Below are 7,464 nucleotides of genomic sequence, written 5' to 3' on the forward strand. Positions count from 1 at the left end.
GGTTTTCTACATCCATTGGGGAGTCTTTGAGGAGATCATGGAAGGAAAAGGAAAAGGAATCATCTTTCTCTTCCAAGCTGCAATAGTTATCCATCTCTTCCACGAACCAGTAGTGAGGGAAGGAGATTTTGCGTGAGCCTTAGCATCAAGAAAGGGGTTTTTGAGTTGCTGATTGAAGGAGGTCTTCAAGAGGTATTTTTATCTATCTTTTTCGAGTTTAGAAGAACTATAGACTACCTTCTTTACAAACAACATTGGTAGTTGCATGAATTCAGAAACCCTACTCATTGACGTGAGGTATAAAGTGGGGTTTCATAATTGGATCCTTAAACAGTCTCTTGATTGATTTGGTGCATCTATAATTGAGAAAAGGAAACTCCTTTTCAATTGTAACGTGTGAGGGAAGTAAAAGAGAGTTTCTTTTCACAAAAACGTGTTAAGAAACCCTCTAACAGTCCTGGATCCTTATTTGACTCACCAAGTTACTAGATCCATGGCTAGAGAGCATAACATTCTCTTCCCACGAACACTAGGATTGGTGTTCACCTAGATGAACCCAAGGTTACAGGTCTCCACTTGACGAGCCTGATCTCATTCCCTCAATCCATCCCTTCTTCCTTTCATTCTCGCCAACATAGGGCGCCCAGGAAGGACGGGCCACCCTATTTCAGCCTCTGCTCCTCTTGACGATCTCTTCCTTCATCGAGTGACGAGGTCCATGGTCAAGGACCATAACAATTTGGTATCAGAGCAGGCACTACATCACGAGTTCGACTCCCGACGTGGGCGATCGTGTAAACCCAGACGCAGGCGACCATGTAACAGTGGACCTCGTTGCTATGTGTTAAGCCACAATGGTGGGACCATGCGTTGATAGCTGGGCCGCCGTGGACGTCGGCTCATGAAGGTGGGTGCAATGTTATGGTCCTGGGTTGAGTACCTATGTTTTTCGCTCCTAATAGGCCGGTCTTTTGGGTAGTATTGGCTAGGTACTTAACATTAAAGCGGATTCGCTGAGATTTTTATTGGGAAGGTATGAAATCCACAATTGCAACGTATGTGGCTGCTTGTCAAGTGTGTCAAAGGAACAAAGTAGATCATGTGGGGGTGCTGCAACCACTCGAAATTCTCACACCGGTTTGGTCGGACATTTCTATGGATTTCATTGAGGGCCTTCCTTAGTCATCGGGGGAAGGCTATTCTTTTTGTGGTGGTCAACAGATTTTCAAAATAGGCACACTTCCTTCCATTAGAGAACCCTTACACAGCGGCAACCATAGCACATGTGTTCTTCTCCAATATTGTTCGCCTTCACGGCATTCCAAAATCCATTGTAGGTGATCGGGATGTAGTCTTCACAAGCCACTTCAGGAGAGACCTTTTCAGGTCATGTAGGGCCAAACTAAAATATTCCTCCACTTATCACCCTCAATCAAATGGCCAGACGGAGGTAGTGAATTGTACCTTTGAAATGTATTTATGGTGTTTTGGGGGAGACAGTCCTAAACGGTGGGTGGAATGCATTCCTTGGGCGCAGTTTTGCTACAATACCTCCTTCCACATGGCCTTACTAGAGACACCATTCCGGATATTATATGGCAAGGATCCCCCTCATTTTCTTTCTTATGTTCAGGGTTCAACTAGAGTGGAGGCAGTTGACCAAGCTCTTATGGATTGGGATCATTTGCTGAAATATGTTGTCGAACGACTTAGGAAAGCTCAAGCACGCATGAAAGTCTATTATGATCAGGGCCACCGCGATGTTATATACAATGTGGGTGATATAGTGTGGCTTCGTCTATAGTCTTACTGTAAAAATTCAATTGTGGGCAATCGGCACAACCTTTCTCCCAAATATTTTGGGCCCTTCAACATTATCTAGATAGTTGGCTAGGTAGCCTATAAGCTGCAACTTCCTCCAGAGTCCAAGCTTCACAATATTTTTCATTTCTCTCTCCTCAAGCCATTCAAAGGACCAGAACCACCCTCCATTTCCTCTTTACCCTCGATTGAGGACGACAAATTTTCTCTCACTTCGACAAAAAATTTGGGCGCTCGACAAAATCAGAATAGGAGAGAAGTACTAGTTCAGTGGACGTACACAGATGCCACGGAGGCCAATTGGGAGGATTTTTACATATTTCATCAAGTCTACCCTACCTTCGAGCTTGAGGACAAGCTCTTTCTACAAGGGGGGAATGATGTTGTGGACTTCATAGCGGGACGAGTCATCTAGAGGCGATATGGGTGAGTTGGTAACTCAGAAGGACATTCAAGTACCTTAGCACTTATAAATTTACTTTATTTAATTATGTGGTAAAATGTAGAGCCAATGATGGCATTCTTGTAAAACTATAAGTTGGATTCTTTGGCGTGATTAGCCTTTAAGTGGGCTCATGGAATTGAATGAAGGCAAGTAGAATGTCATTCAGAAAAAGATTGGTGTTCTCCTCCAATGAACCCTAGGATCGTCTTTCTCCTTGATGAACCCATGGGTACATGTCTCCCCTTGACGAGCCTGATCTTAGTCCCTCAATCCACCCCTTCTTCCATTCATTCTCGCCTACATAGGGTGCCTAGGCAAGACAGGCCACCCTGTTTCATCCCCTACTCCTCTTGACGATCTCTCCCTTCGTCAAGTGACAAGGTCCATGGTCAGGGACCATAACAATCATTATGTTGAAATTATGAAACCATCTGAACAACATATCGTATCTATAGAAAATGGTACTCCCTCTTACGTTATTGGTGAAGGTTCCATAAACCTCACAGAATATCTAAGTCTTGATTCTGTATTAGTTGTTCCAACCCTCAATCATAATTTATTATCAGTGGCTCAAATAACTCGCACTTTGCATTGTATTGTATTTTTTGGCCTAACTATTGTGTGTCCAAGGACATTCGAACTCGAAAGATAATTGGTTATGGTACTAGAAGGTGGAAACTCTATTACCTTGATCTGAAGCCAAAGAGTTCTCATCAGTTAGTTCAAGCATTCTTCGTGACTTAACGTGCAGAAAATGAGATTTGGTTATGGCATAAAAGGTTGGGTCACTCATCTTTTGGTTATTTAAAGAAACTATTTCCAAAACTTTTTGCTAGATTATCTATTTCAGATTTTAAGTATGAGGTATGTGAATTGGCTAAAAGCCTCGTGTTCCATTTCAAATAAGCAAGAATAGGAGTCCAACACCCTTTACGATTATCCACTCTAATGTATGGGGTCCAACAAATAGAGCATATCTTAGTGATAAATGGTGGTTTGTTTGCTTTATTGATGATCACACCCGGATGACTTGGATTGGCTAAATGAAATCAAAAAGTGAAGTTAGTTCACTATTCAAACAATTTCACAAAATGATAGCCACTTCATACCATTCTACAATACAAACTCTCGGTAGTGACAATGGTGGAGAATTTGTTAATCAAGGTTTGAAAGAATATCTAGATGATCATGGTATTAGTCATCAAACTACTTGTCCATACACCGCTCAGCAAAATGGGGTTGCAGAGTGAAAGAACGGCCACCTTCTTGAGATTGTTTGTGTTTCCTTGTTTGAATCTCGTATGTCGGCTAGTTATTGAAGGGAAGCCATCACAACTACAACTTATCTTATCAACTAAATACCCTTGAGGGTGTTACAATTTAAGACTCCCTTGAGTGTACTTCATGAAAGTATAAGTTTACTTGCTGTGCTGAATCTGCCACCTAGACTTTTTTGGTGTGTAGCCTTTGTTCATCTCCATAAGCCATTGAGAAATAAATTGGAATGATCCAGAAGAAAAGAAAGCATTGCAAAGTCATCTTGCTAGAGAGTTTGAAATGAAAGATCTTGGCTACTTAAAAATATTTTCTAGGTATAGAAGCATCAAGATTTAAGAAGGGAATTTTTTATCTTAACGAAAATATGCTTTGGATTTATTGAAGAAAATTTGTATGACAGCATGTTGTCCAATCAGTACTCCAATGGAAGAAAATTTGAAACTGGGAACACATTCAGATCAAGTCCCTGCTAAGAAGGAACATTATCAGAGACTAGTTGGGAGGTTAATGTATCTTGCCAAACCAAACCAGACTTAGCTTATGTACTAAGTGTGGTTAGTCAATTTATGCACTCTCCAAGTGAAGAACATATGAATGCCATCAACGGTATCCTGCGCTACTTGAAATCATCTCTAAGGAAAGGAATTTTATTTAAAGAGGGAGGTGACATGAAATTGAAGGTTATACTGATGCCGATTGGGCTGGATCAATAGAGGATCGACGGTCTACATCTGGATCCTTTACATTTGTAGGTGAAAATTTGGTCACTTGGAGAAGTAAGAAACAAGAGGTGGTGGCTAGACCGTCAGCTGAAGCCGAATATAGGGGAATGGCCAAGGCAATATGTGAATTATTATGGATAAAAATTTTGATACAAGAACTACATATTGAGCAGACAAGTCCTATGAAATTATACTATGACAGTAAGGCAGCATGTGATATTGCCCACAACCCAGTCCAGCATGATAGAACTAAACATGTTGGAGTTGATAGACACTTTATTAAAGAAAAGTTAGAAGCAAGAATCATTGAAGTCCCTCATGTTCGATATGAGGATCAACTTGCCGATGTGCTAACCAAGGCAGTGTCTTACCGAACTTTTAACAATTGTCTTGACAAGTTGGGTATGAGTGATATCTATGCACCAACTTGAGGGGGAGTGTTAAGATTTACTCTGAGATTTCTTCCCTTAAGGAGAAATCATGTAAATATTCTGTAAATCCGGTGGTTGTGTAATCCCATTAATTACTCATAATTCTTTTATGTATATTCTGTAAAATGGCTATTTAAGCCGATGACGTGAATGAGAAAATATGACTGAAATTGAAGTATTATTCTCAAATTTTTTACAGTCCTTCTGAAAACATTTGGATAAAGTTTTCTGCTCTTGTGAACAACTACTTTCATATAAACCTTTACGGAGAAGGTGATCATTGGCTAGTTAGATCATTGTTCCCTAATGCCTAGAAAAATGGCTCAAGGAGATTGCCAGTTGCAAAGACACTTTAGTAGGAAAGAAGAAAAAAAGATTGGGTAAGGATTTGTTTCCCTTCCAGGGGATCTCTTACGTTTAGGAAACTGTTGGTTTGTTATGCAGAATTCTGAAAAATAAGATTTAAATTTTTGAACTGAGATGTTGGGTTTTTAATATATTTGGCTTCTGAAAAAGGATAAAAAATCATTATTAAATGAAATCATGAACAGCGAGAAAGAGCCAATGAAGAAAATAATTTACTTTATTTTATTTCAGTTTTAGGCCACATGGGTATTTGTAGAATATTTCATTTATAGGGGTATTTTTATAATATTTTATCTTAAACCCTGTAATGGTGAACCCTATTTAAGGTGTAAGAGTAATGAGAAAGAGAAACATTGATTTTAGGTTAAACAAGGTTTTGAGTTCTCCTCTACGAGCTTAGGGGTGTGCGTTCTCCTTAACTAACTTGGGTTTCCAAGCTTCCCTTTGGCTTGATCTTCGCCTTCCTCTTCTTCCTCCCTACAAATCATGTGTCAGATCTGGGACCATAACATGTTGTAGGGTCTCCTAATAAGACTGAGGAATAGAAACATAAGAAATAGAGGTAAGAAACTGAAAGCAAGATAGGGATAACCGATGGGTGGATGAAAAATGAGCAACGGAGTGAAAGGTAGATGGTTGTGTGCATGCCCTAGGGGGTGGAGCAAGTACGTGCTCATGGCCATGAACTATTGAGTCATCAATCGACATAATAGATTTAGGAAACTCATTGGCTGCAGAGAAACTAGGTGGGACATTGGTGGATGAATAAAAGGCTTTCTCTTCAAAGAATGTTACATCACTAGAAACAAACATCTTCTTGAGAGAATGATTGTAACACACATATCCTTTATGAGTATGATAGTAGCCCAAAAAGATACATTTAATTGCTCTGGGATCCAATTTTGAAGTATGTGGGATGTAACATGAACAAAACAAGTATACTATAAGACTCTCAATGGAATAGAAACATCTCATCACCAGGAAATAGATGGGAGTATGGTGTCTTATTATCGATTACCGAGGAAGGCAACCTGTTAATAAGAAAACTAGAAGTAAGGATTGCATGTGGCCTATAGAAGGCATATACATATGGTGTAGTAGAGTACGAGCAACCTCAAGAAGGTGTCAATTTTTTCTTTCAACCACCCCATTTTGTTGTGATTGTAAATACAAGAGGTTCCTTTATCTCTATAGAAGGATTGAAAACCTCTATACATACATTCCCTAGCATTATCTTAGTGGAAGATCTTCAAGGTTGTCAAGAACTTAGTAGACATCATGGCACAAAAAGACTTGAAAATAGGTAATATTTTCAATTCTATCTTTCCAGTAAGAATAACCATGTAACCTAAGAAAAATCATCAACAAATGTAATGAAGTACTTGGAATAGGAAACATTAGAGAAGTTCACGGATGCCCCCCTCGTTCACGGCCTCTACTTTTAAATATCGAAGTTGTTGACAACATTACTTGTGAGTTTAGATTGTGATAACATCATATGATTGAGCTTCATTTTGGGGATAGACTATAGTTCTTCTATGTGATAAGTGACTCATTCTCATTTAGATGAAATCATAGAGCAATCACTATTTTGGGCAAAGACTATAAAATCTTTTTTTGTGGTATGCAATTAACAAATTAAAAGAAATAGATTGAGTAATAAGTTTATGGGCCATCTCCATTCTGGTTAGGATAAGATATAACACCATCTTTTACTTGGAAATTATTTTCAAAAGATCTTTTTTTCATTATCATTATTGGTTTTTATGTAAGTTTCTATCAAATGAAGCCATAGCGGCTAACAAAAGAGAGTCCTATGAAAGTTGGGTTCTATATAATATCTATGTTATAAGTTAGGTGAAAAATATGGACTTGTTGGCTAAAACATTCTGCATTGATCAAGCTTTAACAAGTTTTGGCATGTAAATATTTTGTGACCAAGCTTGTGGAGCATTTAATTGGCATCTTGTTCTAAAAATAATTATTTGAATTGGATAATTGGACTCAGCCTCAGAAGAAAAGATTTAAACTTCAGGTGGGTATTGAACGGTCGAAGAAATTTAAAGTTAATCTAGGTTTTGAAAAAGAAAAATCCTGAAGAAGCTTTTTCCATCTGTTTCCAATTTGTTGCTCCTTAGGTATCAACAACTAGAGTTGTTTGTAATGAGAATACTCGAATTGTTTTTTGTTAAGATTTAATCTGAGATTTCTTCCCTTAAGGAGAAATCATGTAAATATTCTGTGAATCCGGTGATTGTGTAATCCCGGTAATCACTCATAGTTTTTCCATGTTTATTTTGTAAAAAGGCTATTTAAGCCGATGATGTGAATGAGAAAATATGACTAAAATTGAAGTATTATTTTTGACTTGGTATTAGAGCAGGAGATTCCTGTTCCCTCT

This window comes from Aristolochia californica, unplaced genomic scaffold (genome assembly GCF_029961685.1).
Source record: "Aristolochia californica isolate CCGP_79_NKW_82.1479 unplaced genomic scaffold, dmAriCali1.0.hap1 SCAF_3, whole genome shotgun sequence".
Classification (NCBI taxonomy): Eukaryota; Viridiplantae; Streptophyta; class Magnoliopsida; order Piperales; family Aristolochiaceae; genus Aristolochia; species Aristolochia californica.